This window comes from Miniopterus natalensis, chromosome 14, assembly GCF_054644295.1.
Source record: "Miniopterus natalensis isolate mMinNat1 chromosome 14, mMinNat1.hap1, whole genome shotgun sequence".
NCBI lineage: Eukaryota > Metazoa > Chordata > Mammalia > Chiroptera > Miniopteridae > Miniopterus > Miniopterus natalensis.
Window position 1 is genome coordinate 21098130 of NC_142094.1, and position 15816 is coordinate 21113945.

Below are 15816 nucleotides of genomic sequence, written 5' to 3' on the forward strand. Positions count from 1 at the left end.
GAATCTCGCTCGCCGGGACCCCTCTATGGGCCTTTGTTCCGGGCGCTGCCCCTCGGCCCGCCCCTCCCGGGGGACTCGCTTGGGGCCGCTCGGATCCCCACCCCCTCCCCGAGAGGCTGGGAGGAGCTCCTGGGCCCCGGGTGGGTCGGTGGGGGGAGGCGGTGGGGAGGTCTTCGTGGCTTCGCTCCTCGGAGACACCCCTCTGCGCGGGTTTTCCACTCTCTCTGCCCTGGGAGGAGAGGGGGGCGCGGGAGGGTCAAAGGATGCCCCCCCCCCCAGCTTCCAAAGACCATAACACCCCCTCTCTGCCACCCGGAAAGTGAGAAGGAAGTAGGGTCCTCGCGGGCCAGATGGAGCAGCTTCCTGCTATCCTCAGACCCTCCCTGGCAGCTGGCGCCTCGGGCCAGGGGCTGCTGGAGGGCTGAAGACCCAGGTGCTTCCCACGGCCAGTGCCCAGCTGCGCAGCGCCCGCTCTGGGGTACAAGGTAGAGGGCTTGGGATTGGAACACACCCCGAGCCTGCCTCTTATTTGTCTGAATCCTGGCGATGCCTGCGCCTCCCAGGTTTGGATTCCGGCTGCTGAGGCTTTTCTCCTGAGTCTTACCAGCATTTAGGGCATGAGCTAATAATTCAGGCCTCTCTAAGACCAGTGGTCCTGGCATTTAATAGGCTTTAGGCACAATAAGTCATTTCCTGTAAAGGAGAAATAGGAAAATCCAAAAAAGCAAAAACCTCAACGTCTGTACTTGGCCTCCCTCTGTCATTCTCAACGGTTGTTGATGAGAATCCCAAATAGAATTGAGCATGACGCCAGCCTTCCCAGGAGCAGGTCCTCACATGTGGGCAAAGTCAGAGGTCCCTGTTCATGATCTGGATCCAGCCCAGCCCAAGCACCCACCAGGCTGTGGGCTGGAGGGCACATAGGCCAAGTGCTCCAGACTGAGGTAAGACCTTGGCACCTCCTTTAGCAGAAAAACCTGACTGTGTACTTCAATTCTATTATTAAGAGTTCTGTGATTTGCCATAGGGGACCAAGAGACTTGGTGAGAATTCAGACATCTGCTCACCTCCTGGATAAGCTCCCAGGACCCCTCTCTCCACATCTCCTGGCGACACTCAGGCCGTAGCAAAGGGGGCCAGCCTCTGCCCTGGAGTCAGCCTGCATGCTTTCCAACTGGTTTTCAGAGCAGGTATCTTGACACATAGGTTTCTCCTGCCTCCATCTTCTCAGAAGGGAAGGTCTCCATTTCAGCCTCACAAATCTGTCACGAAACTACATTTAACTGCACCTGCTGGCCTTATAAGGGAGGCCTTCCTGTGGAACATAGGGAGTCTTGGATTTTATGACCAGAACTTTGTGACACACTTTGGGGGTTACAAAGGCCAGAACTGTGTCACCACCAGATTATAGAGACTGGGACTCTGTGCTACTGAGGTAGGGGTGGGGAGGGGGCGCACTAGTGGTCCCTGAGAAATTCCTGTGTTCATCCAGTGCTTGCTGAGCACATATTGAATACTAGGGCCCATATATGTAAACAAGCCTTAGTCCCATCTTCTGTCAAGAGAAGACAAACCTATGTCTAAATAAATACTAGTGATCAATGTGCTATGTGAGGTGTGGCTGGGGGCTGGGGCTGGGCGGTTTCTCTAGAACAAGACCACAGGCTTGCCCAACTCCAGGGGGCACCAGACACATGGAATGTGATGTGACCATTGGCCCCAGAATTGTGTGATGCTGAAGCCTTATTCCTGGAGCTGAAGACCCCAGGATGGAGCTTAAAAGATGAACCGAGTTCTGCAGGTGGAAAGGAAAAAGAAGGCAGAGGTGGGACGAGGCTTCCTAGGTGAAGGGACGAGTAATAGAAAGAAGCGGGAGCGTGGCCAGGCCTTGGTTCTCCCCACCTCACACTGGCATGACAGCCAGAACCTGCGCCTCCAGTGAGAGTATCTTGGTGCAAAAGAGAGGTATGATCCAAGACATGGGGAATTTTCATCCTAAAATAGTTTCGAGGTCCAACTTCTTCCCAAAGTTGCTCTGCCAAGAGAATTGGTCTGAGTTTTCTTTTGTTTTGTTTTCACCCTGCTTGAAAAATTGAAAAAACTTTCCAGGCCGGAGGCAGAATTGCAGTGTGGTGAAGAATGTGGAAGCCAAGCACCATTTTAACCAAGCAATCCAAGGTAAAGTCACCAAGGAGAGGACACATGGGTATTACGTGCCTCCTGATGTGATGAGCTGAGGAGAACACGAGGCTGAGTGTGAAGTATTCCTGGCCAAAAATGCATCGCCTGGATCTAATCTTGAGGAAACATCAGACAAGCCCAAACTAGGGGACCTTTACAAAACAATTGGCCTGGAATATCTAAAATGTCACCCACGTGAAAGACAAAGGCTTAAAAAACCATTTTAGATGAGAAGAAACTAGAGAAGGGAGTGCTGTGGTAGACAGATTCTAAGATGGTCCCCAATGACACCCCCTTTCCTGGTGTTCACATCCTGTACAATCTCCTCCCCTTTAGGGTGCCTGGACCCACTGACCTGCTTCTTCTTCTTTTTTTTTTAATAATACTTGATTAAATTTGACCTGCTGTTAAATGAATAGAATATAGCAAAGGTGATGGGATGCCTCTTCTGGATTACACAAGACTAATGGGTTACAAAAGACTGTGACTTCTGACTTGCTAGCAGTTTCTCTGGTTCTTCTCAACTCTCTTGATGGGATGAAGCAAGTTTTCAAATTATGAGCTTCCCTATGGAAGAGCCCGTGTTTCAAGGAACTGAGGGAGGGAGAACTCCGGCCAACAGCCAGCAAAAAACTGAGGGTTTCAGGCCAACAGTCTGCAATGACCTGAATCCTGCCAACAATCACCAAGTGAGCCTGGATGCAGATTCTGTCCTAGTTGCACCTTGAGATCGCTGTTGCCCTGGCTGACATCTCAAGTGCAGCCTTGGGGGACCCTGAATCAAAGAGCCCAGCTCAGCCACATCTGGATTCCTGACCCACAGAAACTGTGAGATGATAAAGGTTGCTGTTTTAAACCACTAAGTTTTGGGGTGACTTGTTATGCAGCCACATCTAACTAATGCAACCACTACATGCAGTGAATAATCCTGACCGGGATCCTGGAAATGAAAAATAAAAGATTACTATGAAAGACATTATTTAGATGATTGACAAAATATCAACAGGGACCAAATGAATAGTAATATTGTGTCAATGTTAAATTTCCTGAATTTGATAACTGTACTGTTTTGTAAGGTGATGTTTGGTTTATTACGGGTCCACACTAAGCTGTGTAGGGTCATGATTTCTGCCACTTCCTTTCAAATGGTTCAGAAATAATAATAGCATTTATTATACATATTATATATGACATATATATTATAGGGAAAGGGAGTTTCATTTACTTGTTGTGTAACAAACCACTACAAAACTTAATGACTTAAAACAACAAAAATGTATCACTTCTTATAATTTTGTGGACAGACTGGGTTGACCTTGAGGGCTCCTCTGCTCCTTATGGCATCAGCTGAGGCCACTCCGCTGCGTTCAGCTGGCAGTTAAGCTGGGCTGGAAAGTCCAAGAGGGATTCACTCCCACATCTGGCACCTTCGTGCTCCTCACATATCTCCTGTCTCCCCTTGTAGCTAGCTTGGGCTTCCCCACAGCATGGTAGTTTCAGAGGAAACCAACTTCATACATAGCTTCCGAGAGAGAAGAAGTGTGAGCTCCCTGTTTCAAGGCAGCCCCAGCTGCCTGCTAGACCAGGGAATTGCTGAGCAATTCTTGGGATTTGGGGCAAATCTGCTTCTCTGGTCCAGGAGGACCTACTTGGCAGTGACTCAGGGAAGAATCCTGAGGGCAAAGGAGGAGGGGAAGAGAAAGATCATAAAGAGATTCCCTCAGCTGGAGTTAAAGGGCCCAGGGACTGAAGAGTGCAGAGTAAGCGCCTCCCTCTCCCCACTGCCCCGCTCCATCTCAGCTTCCTCTGCCCCCTGATCATTTTAACCTAAGAGCTCACTTAAAGATGTCAAGGGGTAGAGGGGGAGGAAGAAAAATGCCACTTACTTAGCACAAAGTGCTAGGAGCTTTGCCCACCTTGTTTTACTTTGTCCTCACAGCAACCCTGCAAAGGAACCATTATTACTCCTTCGGAAAGAGGAGGCAGCCGAAGTCTCAGGAGGTGCGGTGACTTGAGCAGATTCATACCGCAAAGGTACGGAATCAAAGAATTTATTTGTTTCTTTAACAAACATTTTTTGGCCCAGGACTGTGCTGGGCCTGGGAACACAAAGATAAATGATGTCATAGTCAGCTATTGCTGCAATAATGCTACAAAACAAACATCCTCCAAATCTCAGCAGCCTACAACAACCAGTGTTTGTTTTCCAAATTCATAGGTCGGTGGGTCAGCAGGGATTCTGTTTCAGCCACAGGTTGGCTGGGCTTGCATCCAGCCTCTGGGTTGGGTTCGGGTCTATTCTTCACAGCCCCACATTCTGTTTGGACTAGTGGCTACCCAGGACACATCCTTCTCAAGGGGGTACGAGAGACAAGTCAAACCACCCAGCACATTCAGAGCCTCTGCTGACGTCACTGGCCAAAGCGAATCCCATGCCCAAACCTGAAGTCATTAAGGCAGAGAAGCCTACGCTAAGTGTACCTGTGCCCTGATGATGGCAGAAATAATGAATTCTGTGACAAGGGCAATGAAGAATTGAGAGCAGGGATCCAATCTGCCAGAGGGCACAAAGCGCATGCCTTGCCCTCGGGGAGCTCCTGGTCTACTGGGGGGGGGGATGGGGGGAGGCTCATAATGACACAATTACAATACAGTGAAGTAAGTGCAATGAGGAGGCATAGGTGGGGCATGGAGTGTGCATGCGTATGCGTGCTCACTACAGGAGCACCGAGGTGGTCCCTGTGGCCACCTAGACTTTCTAGAGAAGGAGGTGGCTGAGATGAATGCGAAAGGATAGAATGAACAGGCACTCTGCGTTGAAACAGAGAGAAGAGGGTAGGGAAGCGAGGGAGGGCTTTACAGGCAGTCACGACTGTGTGAGAAAAGGCGAGGAGACAGAAGCAGCATGGTGTGTTCAGGGGAATCAAGAAACCGTCTGCTGTCCCCAGAGCCTGACGGGGAAGGCAACAGGTGTCAGGAGGTGGTGAGAGGGGGAAGTAGGCAGGAGCCCAACCGCCGAGGGCCTGCAGTCATGTGCTAAACATCCGTCTCTCACCCAGAGCTCTCCCCACCCGTTTCCATTGCTCCCTGCTCCGGGTGACGGGCCTGTGTGAACCGCAGCCAAAGCCCCTCATTCCAGGAAGATGGCACAATGTAGCTTCTGCCTCTTCCCATCCTCCCAAATGCATATGTTGAAGCCGTAACCCCCAAAGTGACTGTATTTGGAGGTAAGGCCTTAAGAGTGTAATTTACATTAAATGAGGTCACAAGGGCGGGGTGCTAATCAGACAAGACAGGTGTCTTTAGAAGAAGAGGAAGAGGAAGAGATACGGGGTCTGTGTGTGTGTGTGTGTGCGCGCGCGCGCCAGGTGAGGATGTGGTGAGAAGGTGGCTGTCTACAAGCCAGGAAGAAAGATCTCACCAGGGGGGAGGTGGGTTGGGGGCTGGGTGAAAAAGGTGAAGGGATTGAGAAGCACAAATTGGTAGTTACAAAATAGTCACGGATGTAAGCACAGCTTAGGGAATATAGTCAATAATATTGTAGTAACTATGTATGGTGCCAGGTGGATACTTGAAATACTGGGGGACCACGTTATAAAGCATGTTTTTTAAACCACTATGCTGAAACTAATACAAAATAATATCGAATGTAAACTGTAATTGAAAACTAAAGTGAAAAAAAACAAAGGTCTCACCAGAAACCAACCCTGATAGCGCCTTGATCTTGGACTTCCAGCCTCCAGAACTGTGAGAAAATAAATTTCTGTTTTAAGCCACCATTCAGTGGTATTTTGTTATGACAGCCCTAACAGACTAATACAACACCCCCAAAACAACCAGGATTAAAAATATCAGAAGGTCCACAGACAACATCTACAGCAAAACTGGGTAACAAGTTAAACCCACAAGCCCAAAATACAGGTGGGGTGGGGACAAACCACAGGCAGTTACTAGACTCATGTGACATCAGTATCTGTGGAAGGAAGCTGAAGGAAGAGTTTCTGATGGTTCTGAGAACAGGTCACACCCCAGCTCACCAGCTAGTACTCAAAACTATGGCAGGCCAACACAATAGCAGCTGAAACTGGAAAATAATTCTGCAGAATCCTATTTGCATGTGAGTGCCAAAGACCACTGTACGACGAGGTCTGATGGTGCTGGAGCCATCTGGGCCCTATAAACTCACTTTTGCTTCCCCTATAAACTCTTGAAGCTAATATACTGAAGTTCCCTTTCACGAAAAAGTCCCAGACTGGGACTTTGAGAGTGGAAACCCAACTGATCAGAGCAGAGAGGCACACTAGGGCAAACAAAGAGAGCATGTGATCCAACTGGCTGCCACTGGGTGCAGTTGAATGAATGCTCTATCCCCTGGCGATACGGAATCGAGATAAATAAAATGCACCTGGGGATTGTTGGGCCAGGGGGGCAAAGGAGAAGAATTTATCTATCAGACTTTGTTTCACATTGGCCAATGTCTACCCCAAGGGGCCTTAATAGCCCCACCTTCTTGGTTATGCAGGAGTAGACATCAAGCAGGGCCCTGCAGCATCCCATGCTTTGATGGTCTCAAAGAAGCCCGGGACAGGAGGCCAGAGGCACGCAGTATGGACATGAGGCCAGCTGCTGTCCGAGAAGCTGGTCATAGTCCATGCAGAGCTAGCTGCCACCACAGCGGTTAGAATGAGTAATAGCAGAGTCCAAGAGCCTCTGATGTGGTGCCTAAGGGGTGTCTGATACAGGATCATCATTAATATCACCGCCACTGCCATTATCCCCATTTTACAGGTGAGAAGACTGACACTCACAGAAGTCCCCACCCATGTAGTCTGGGAAGAGCACATTCTTAGGCCTCATACTAAGCTGCCTCCTGGGGGGGGGGGGGGGGCCCTGAACTTCCACCCTTAGTGGGCCTCGGGATTCCAAAGCCTTTCAGGATGTGGGGGAAACAGAGCCACCAGGATAGGCTTAATTATTAGGGAGAAGTCAAGGGTAGGGAAAAAAGGAGAGAGAAGAAATAATAATCCTCTGTTGAAAAATGGCCTTGCAATTGGCAGTTATCCATTCTTTCATTCATTCAACCAATATTTGCCAGGCTCCCGTCACATGCCCAGCCTGAGCTTGGTGCTGGGGAAACAGAGGTAAAACTGATGCACTGTCCCCAGGGCCCTGGCACACAGGTGGTGAGACAGACGGGCGGTGAGTGTTCCAGAGCACAATAAGCAGGGTGAGGCAGGACGGCCCAGAAGCCCGGTGTGTCACCTGAGGGCTGTGCGAACTTTCTGAGCCTGTTTCCTCATCTGTGAGATGACTCTGAGGCATAGCGCCCGGGACAGTGAGGTGGCACTTAACCCTACTGTCGTGAGGTGAGAGAGATGAAAAGGGAGCAGCCCTCTGTGCTCGGGGTTGTCACAAAGGCCTTGCAGGGGAAAGAGGCTTAGCATGAGTTTTGTGGTGATTTCGTTTGCCCCCTTTGCCACCCCACCCATTCTCTGCCCTTCTCAGCCTGCTCTGTGCCCCAGGTGGTGGGCCTCCACTGACCGCATCGCTTTGGAATCGGGCAGACCTGGGTCTGAATCTAGGCTTTACCCCTGAATTTATTCAACAACACTTGTTGAGTGCCCCCAGTGGGCCATCCTGCTCTAGGTGCTGTGATCACAGCCGACCAATTCCCGTTCTCAAGGGGCTTTAGTGCAGTGAGAGACGCGGCCCACAGACAATCAACCAGTAGTGGAATGCCCTGGAGGGGGGTATGCTGTGCCAGGGAGGCTCTCAGCTAGAGCTAGTGCTGCGAAGGGACAATCTAGAGCAAGGGACAGGGAGGGATTCATGTGGGAGATTACCCAGGGGTGGGGAAACTTTTTTTTGCCAAGGGCCATTTGGATATTTACAACATCATTCACGGGCCATACAAAACTAACAACTTAAAAATTAGACTGCTATATTTGGTCAAACTTTTAATTAACTCACTCCTAAGGTGATGGCTGGAACGGCTTCTCTTTGGTGAGGCCTTGGCAGAGCCAGATGTTCCCCACCCTGCTTTAGGTAATGTGCTCGCAGAAGGAGCACTGGCCCAGATTTAAGCCTCAGTTTCCTCATCTGTGACCCGGAGTGAAGCATGCCCACTTCCCAAGGATGCTGTGAGGATCAGATAACACCACAAAAACCTTAAAGATCCTGAGTAAATTACGCCTGAAAAATGACCTAGTTTCTAGCTGAGGACTCACTACGAGTGAAGTGTGTCCAGGAAGGACAGTGTAGCAAGTGAGTTCATTTAGTTTCTGCTTTTATTTTGTTATAAAGGCTTCTTTTTTAAAAAAAAAATGTTTTTATTGATTTCAGAGAGAGTAAGGGAGAGGAAGAGAGAGAGGTAGAAACATCAATGATGAGAGAGTCATTGATTGTGTGCCTCCTGCCCCGCCCCCCCCCCCCCCCCCACTGGGATCAAGCCTGAAACCCAGGCATGTGCCCTGACTGGGAACAGAAACTCGGTCTCCTGGATCATAGTTCGATGCTCAACCACTGAGCCACGCTGGCTGGGCATGCAGGCTTCTTTTTCTTTCCTTTTGTTAAGGTTCCAGTGTAAACTGGTATATTCACACTCACTAAATAAATGAAAACCTGCCCCCAAAATGCCCAAACCAAACACCTTTCCCATGTCAGGCACTCTGTTAAGTTCTCAGTAACATGCTGGCTCCCTGTCCCCGAGGAGCTGGGTAATTCTGTGGACCTAGAGAAATGGCAAGATGGAAGCTGAGTTCTAGTGAATTATGTGGCAGCACACAGAGGGCCCCTCGAGCCTTCCTTGAGGCAACCTGTCACTGATGGCCAAGAAAGTCAGCGCGTCTGCAGGCTGCCCTGCACCAGGCCGGGAGAAAAGGGGGTGCATTTACCAAAGGCGGCCCCGCACCTGAGCCACCCAGCCTGCTGCTCCTCCAGCCTCACGCTCAGCACCGACCCCTCTCCTCTGAGAAGGGACGGCACACGCACATTTCCCAGATGGCCGATCCCAACCTGATGGTGGAGGTGAGGCGGTCACAGGAAATCCAAACACCCCACTTCCTCCCCTGAGCCAGTTTTGACTTCATTGCACCACATTCTGACCCTAATTTGCAGAAGAGACTCCCGGCCACAAAGCATCACCAAAATGCAAGCCGAAGGGGCCATCCCGAGGTCTGACTGTCTACCGGGAATTATAGTACAGCGGCGGCCAGGCTCCCAAATTACAGGGCCGCCGGGCCAACTGGTGATTAGAATGGGTAAAAATAACCATGGCTGAAGTCGGGAGGTAAGGAGAGGCAGCTTGCCCTGGAGACCTGGGGTGGCTACCGACGTGGCCTCGAGGGGGCCACATTCCCTTCTGCATGTAGCTCTGCTGACGAACAGGCTGCCAGGAGGCCACCCCTCTGCCCCGAGTCAGCCAGAGGCCTGGCCCTGCCCAGGTGGCCTCTGCACCCCAGTCCGGCAGCAGCTGCTGGTCACTACAGCCCAGCTGGCTGAGAACCGCTTGTCCAAGACAATTTCAGCAAGAAAGAGAATTTAAAATTCTAATGCTAGTTATTTCACTTTCGTTCCATCTTTGGGGGCTGATTTTTTAAAAAAGTTCTTGGGACAATACAGTATATTGAGGTCCATTTATGGAGCTCATAGTGTGTTATTTTGTTTTCTTTTTCTTAAAGGTCCTGGCTTGTGAAATGTGCTGGAAGGGCAGAACAGTGTGCATAGTAGGCTGCCACTTGTGTGACAAATTGGCAAGGAATTCCTGTTTCTACACAGAAGCATGATTGCCCCAGCAGAAACCTATAGGTTTCTAGTTCCCTAGAAACCTATAACAGTAGTTGCCTCCAGGAAGGGGAACTGGGTGGCTGGGGCCAGAGGTGGTGGAGACTTTTACTTTTGCTTTTGTTTACCGTAGAGAGGCTCAGAAGATGCAAAATATAAAACAGAGGAGGGGCATGGAGGCATGTCTTGGACCCAACAATTCCATTGCTAGGAATCTGTCCTAGTAGAGAATTGGTGACATGCATGAGATGTCTGCACAAGGATTGTATACAGTATTGTTTGTGTACTGAACTGGGGTGAGGAAAATAAATTATATGTATCTGGGGAAAACTACGTAGCTCTTAAAAGGACAGTATAGATCTATAAACAATAACGCAGAAAGACATTCATGTTGAGGGAAAAGGTATGATATAAAACAGCGTGGACTGTATGTTTATGTGAAATTGGGTGCACATGGGTACATGCATCACATGGGCAGGTGTCTGGGATGGTGATCATCCAAAGGTTAAGAATGACTTCAGGCTCCCAGGAACGGCAGAGTCATTGTTATCGATGAACACATCTGCCAATGACAGTTATGTCTGGATGAAACATAAAAAACAACTATTTGAAGGCACTAGAAGATGGAGGGGAGATGACTCTTGAGGGAAAGGTCTTCATGGGGTGGGTTCACGCTCAGTTCTCCAGCTTCCCCCAGAGGGCTATTCCCAGGCCTTGCTGTGTTCCAGACAAACTCAAGCAGAGACCATGCGCCTGAGGAGTCAGAGGTTGGAATTCAGGGCTGGTTCAGCAGCCAGATATTGAGGGAGGAAATCTCAGCAAGGTCAGAACCAGAGAAGGGGGCCCCAAAATCTGCCTGAACGCCCCTCAGATTCTCAGATTCCTGAACTGAATGTGTGGGGGTCACACTCTGAGGAGGCCAGGGGAAATCCTAGAACAGAAAAAGACAACATCTGAAAACTTTTTTTTACCAAGAACATTAATAGCATCCCCACCTATCTCCCATCTATCTTAATCCATTGTGCTCTCATTATTCACCTAGAAATATTTTCTAATTTCCCTTGGGATTTCTTCCTTGACTCCTGAATATTTAGAAGTGTTGCTTAATTTTTAAATCTTTGGGAATTTTATGGATATCATAATGTTACTGATTTCTAATATAACTGATGTAATGCCATTGCATTGTGTTGTTTCAAGGCTTTTAAATTTATTGAGACTTGTTTTGTGGCCTAACGTGCGGTTTATCTGGATCAGCATTCCTTGAGTGTTTGGAGAGACTATGTCCTTCATAGTTGGCGAGCGTCGTGTTCTATAAATTCCAATTAAGTCCGAATTTCAATTAAGGGGGAAAGTAGAAGTTCCAGGAGGGGAGGAGACGCTCCTAGGACTTCGCAGCAGGTGTCTGCTTATACCTTCTTGGCAGAACTGTGTCATGTGGCCACTGCTAGATGCAAGGGATGAAAGAAGGTGACATTTTAGTTTTCTAAGGTTCTATAGGCTAGAGAGTCAAGGAGAAGGGGACTCAAATGTGTGATGAGTGGGTGCTATAGACTGAATTTCTGAGTCCCCCAAAATTTGTATGTTGAAACCGAATTCCCAGCCTAATGGTATTTAGAGGTAGGGCATTTGGGAGGGGATTAGGTCATGAGGGTGGAGCCCTCATGAATGGGCTTAGTGTCCTTCTAAAAGAGACCCCAGAGAGCTCTTTTGCCCCTTCTGTCATGTGAGGACACAGTGAGAGGACAGCATCTATGAACCAGGAGTCAGGCTCTCGCCGGACACTGAATCAGGTGCACATGGGTATACGAATCACACGGGCAGGTATCTGGGAAGGTGATCACCCAAAAGTTAAGAGTGAGCCCAGCCGGCGTGGCTCAGCGGTTGAGCATCGACCTTATGATCCAGGAGATTGAGGTTCGATTCCCGGTCAGGGCACATGCCCGGGTTGTGGGCTCGATCCCCAGTCAGGGGCGTGCAGGAGGCAGCTGATCAATGACTCTCATCATTGATGTTTCTCTCTCTCTCCCTCTCCCTTCCTCTCTCTGAAATCAATAAAGAGATATTAAAAAAAAAAAAAGAGTGCCCCTGGCCAGCGTGGCTCAGTTGGTTGGAGCTGTGTCCTGTGCCTTGGCTTTGGCCTTTCCAGCCTCTGGAACTGTGAGCAAAAAAGTTCCTGTTGTTTTTTAAATTACCCAGTCATGTCTCTCTGGTCTCCTTTAATCTGCACTAGTCCCCCAACCTTGTTTGTCATGGCAGCTTTGTTTGTTGTGTCACAGTGCCTTTCCTTTGCCTTCCTTCGGTATGTCACCCTGGGTCTTTACTCACAGCCATTCCCGTGTTTGGGCTCCTCTGAAAGCAGAGCCTGGGGCAGGGGCCCAGGTGCAGGAGTTTATTGGGATGGAGAGGAGAGCAATGGGAAAGCAGGGAAAGCTGATAACAGGTGCATTGCTGAGGTCACTGCTGTGGGCAGCAGGGGCTTGTCCCCTGCAGAAGCCACCCCAGGATGGTCCGTCACAGCGGGAGCTGGAGCCGGCAGCCACTGGCCCCTCCCCAACTAGGCTGAGGGTTGCTTCAGAGGCACTGGCTTCCCCACCCTTCCAGGCTGCCCTGCCTAGGGACCCAGCAAGCAAGGGGTACCTTGTTGCCCTAATCAAGTGAAAGCTCTTGAGGCAGAGGAACGATCCAGCCTTGCCCTTCGAGGCCAGTGAAGCCCACGGCATACTCAGGGCTGCTGGTTCCCCAGGTCTGCGCTCCCCAGCTGGGTCCGGATGTCACAGAGCAGAGATGGTCGCACACGTGTCTCCTCCATCCATCCAGCTGATCCAGGTGAGCCCAAGTGAACTGCGTGAAAGGGGGAAGGACCTCTGCTGTGTGTCTGGGCTCCAGAAGGCTTGGAGTGAAGGAGTGTGAGCAGAGCAGGTGGAGAGGGAGGTGCTCAGTTCAAGGGGGAGCAGGGCCTTTTGGTGGGTGAATCGCACAGAAGCAGGAGGGAACCCTGTATGTTCTGGGTGCGGTGAGGAGACAAGAGCGTCGAAAGGGTCTCCCCAGGGAGAGGGTCTCGGAGCTCTGTGCTTGCCCGCTGCATTCATTCCTAGTGCTGCCATACAAATTATCACCAACTTGGTGGCTTAAAACAATGCAAATGTATCATCCTACAGTTCTTTAAGCCAGATGTCCGACAAGGGTCTCCCTGGGCTGAAATCAAGGCCTTGATGGAGATGCATTCTCTTCGGGAGGCCCCGGGGAGAAGCCACTTCCAGCTTCTAGGAGCCACACACGTCCATGGCTCACGGCCTCTTTGTCCCACCTCAAAGCCAGCAACTTCACACTGTCTCCAACCCTCCCTCCAAAATCATGTCTTCCTCTGACCACAGCTTTCTCGCTTTTAAGAACTCATACGATGAGGTGGGTCCCCTCCCCAGACAACGCAGGGTGGTGTCTCCCATCTCCAGGTCTGTCATCTTAATCAGCTCTGCAAAGCCCGCTGCCCGGGAGGGCACACCCACCGGGCCTGGGGATCAGGACATGGGCGCCCTGGACAGGGTGTTACCCAGCCAACCTCACAGCTTCCCCCCATTCCCACCAGCCTCAGGCGTTGGGAGGAGAAAGGGGAGCAGACCTTCTGGAGCCTGATCATGCCTGTTGCAGGGAGCATGTGAGGACGGGCACCCCATTCTCTGAGTGCCGCTGGAAACTGGCAGAACCTCTTAGGAAAGCCGTTTGACGGCAGTACTAAAGCTGCACATCCACATACCCGCTCAGCAGAATCAGCCGTCCTACTTTCAAAAATGAATCATACGGAGATAAAGCACGCCTGAGGACATCAGCTAGGGGGCAATGCAAATAGATAGTTCTAGATGCAAATGTCTGTTGCAATATTGTAATACAGAAAATCTGAAAATAGCACATATATAATGGAATTCTATGCTGTGATTTAAAAGGGTAAAGTAGCCCAGGCCAGTGTGGCTCAGTGGTTGAGCATCGACCGTGAACCAAGAGGTCACCGGTTCGATTCCCAGTCAGGGCAAGTGCCCGGGTTGCGGGCTCGATCCCTAGCAGGGGCCGTGCAGAAGGCAGCCAATCGATGTTGATGTTTCTCTCTCATCAATATTTTTATCTCTCTCTCCCTCTCCCTTCCTCTCTCTCTAAAATAAATAAAAACATTTTAAATAAAAAGAAAAATAAAAAGAAAAGGGTAAGGTAACCAATAACTACTGACTTAAGAAATGGAATATACCCAGTAGTCCTGACACTAGGGGGGTGAGCACTACTGTAACCTATATATTACAGATGGGGAAACTGAGGCTCTTTTCCCCCCTGTTTTTAAGCATTAAGGAAAGTATTTGGGACACTTTGTGTCCAAGAGCAGCTCTGAGAGGGTGAGGGGAGTGTGTGGGCCCAGGAGGTGCACCCGACGGGGTTGGATCTGGGTTACTCTGGTCCTGCATACTCTGGAGAGTGGCTTGGGAGCCCGCCCAAGACGCAGTCAGGCCTCTGCCCTCTGGGCTACAAGTGGGCCCCAGGATAGCTCCAAGGCCCCCATTCAGGGTGGCCCATGTGGTCCTTAGGGACAAAAGTCCTAGACAGGAATAGGGGTTCTGGGTCCCCGACTCTTCTTTACAGTCACTGGACGCTCTCTGCCTCAGTTTCCCTATCTTTAAATGGGAATCGCATTGCTTGCAAAAAGATGATATTAAAGAACAGTATATACAATATGACCCCAGTGCATAAAAATATGTATCAATTTTAAATATGAGATGCGCAGAAAGAAACAAAACTAGAAGGATATTTTCTCTTTTTCTTTCTTTCTTTTTAGTCAGCCGGATAATGTGCCGATGCTATAACGAGGTCTGAGGAAGGCACACCCCACACAGGGGCGCGAACACCCAGTCATCATGCTTATGAGCTATAAAAGGATCTAGAAGGATATTTTCGAAAATATCCTGTGTTCTCTGAGGAGCAGGACTAGGGTGACATTCCTTCCCTTCTGTTTTTGTTTCTGACAATGAGCGTTGGTTTGTCACCTGCCTGACCCAAGCTCATTCACAGGTTGCTGCTTGGGAAGAAATGTGTAAGGAGATCTGCAAGTGGGAGGCAGGAAGGAAGAGAGAGGGAGGAAGGGAGGGTGGAGGGGAAGCCAGCCAAACTGCAACCACCACATGGTTCCTCCCTGTGGTCACATTCAAGAAAAAAGAGCAAATGACAAAATCTCAAAGATATTAGGCAGATTTGTCCCCAGAGCCACTTCCAGGGATTGCCAAGAGTGGAGGGTCTCTGTGCAGTGTCCTCCCTCCCCAGGCTGGCCGGCCACTCCCGTCCACCTGCCCAGACTCAGCAGCTACAGCAAGCAGGTCGTGGTCTGGAGACAGGGCTGGCAGCCAAGGGGTTGGAGCTGGGTCCTCAGGAGTTGGTTTCTGAGCCTTCCCAGGTCCCTCAGGTGGTGGTGGTGTGACCACCTGTTCATGCCCATGTCCAGATTCACTGTGCAACTGGAAACCTGAGGACAGGGCCCAAGTCCTGCTCTTGACACACCTGCTCAGGCCTGGGCGACAGTGGGCCCCCAAGAAGTGTTTGTTGAATGAATGCATGATCCTTAGCCGTCACCTATCTCTGAGGGGTGACTCAACTTACCCAAGTTCATTCAAAATCACAGCCAGGGATGGAACGAGAATCCAGGTCCTTATAGGCATGTGTGCTGGACTTATACACAGTATTTCATTCAGTCTTGATACTAGTGGGGTGAGCACTATTATAATCTATTTTACAGATGGGGAAACTGAGGCTCAGAAAGATTAAAGTCATTTGCCCAAAATCACATAGCAAGTGAGCTGCTGAGGCAGATTCTATCCCAGA

At 50.0% G+C, this 15816-nt stretch overlaps 1 long non-coding RNA gene and 1 other non-coding gene across 2 annotated transcripts; one reads left to right on the forward strand and one right to left on the reverse strand.

The window, feature by feature from the left end:
- The first annotated feature begins 950 nt into the window (after positions 1-950).
- Positions 951-10002, forward strand: LOC107545851 (uncharacterized). Its single transcript, XR_001604071.2, has 3 exons — positions 951-1190; positions 4121-4215; positions 9861-10002. It is a non-coding gene; the product is annotated as an uncharacterized LOC107545851 (long non-coding RNA).
- Positions 10003-14777: 4775 nt separating this feature from the next.
- LOC148091513 (small nucleolar RNA U13) lies at positions 14778-14881 on the reverse strand. The gene has a single exon (XR_015715676.1). It is a non-coding gene; the product is annotated as a small nucleolar RNA U13 (small nucleolar RNA).
- Positions 14882-15816: the final 935 nt, after the last annotated feature.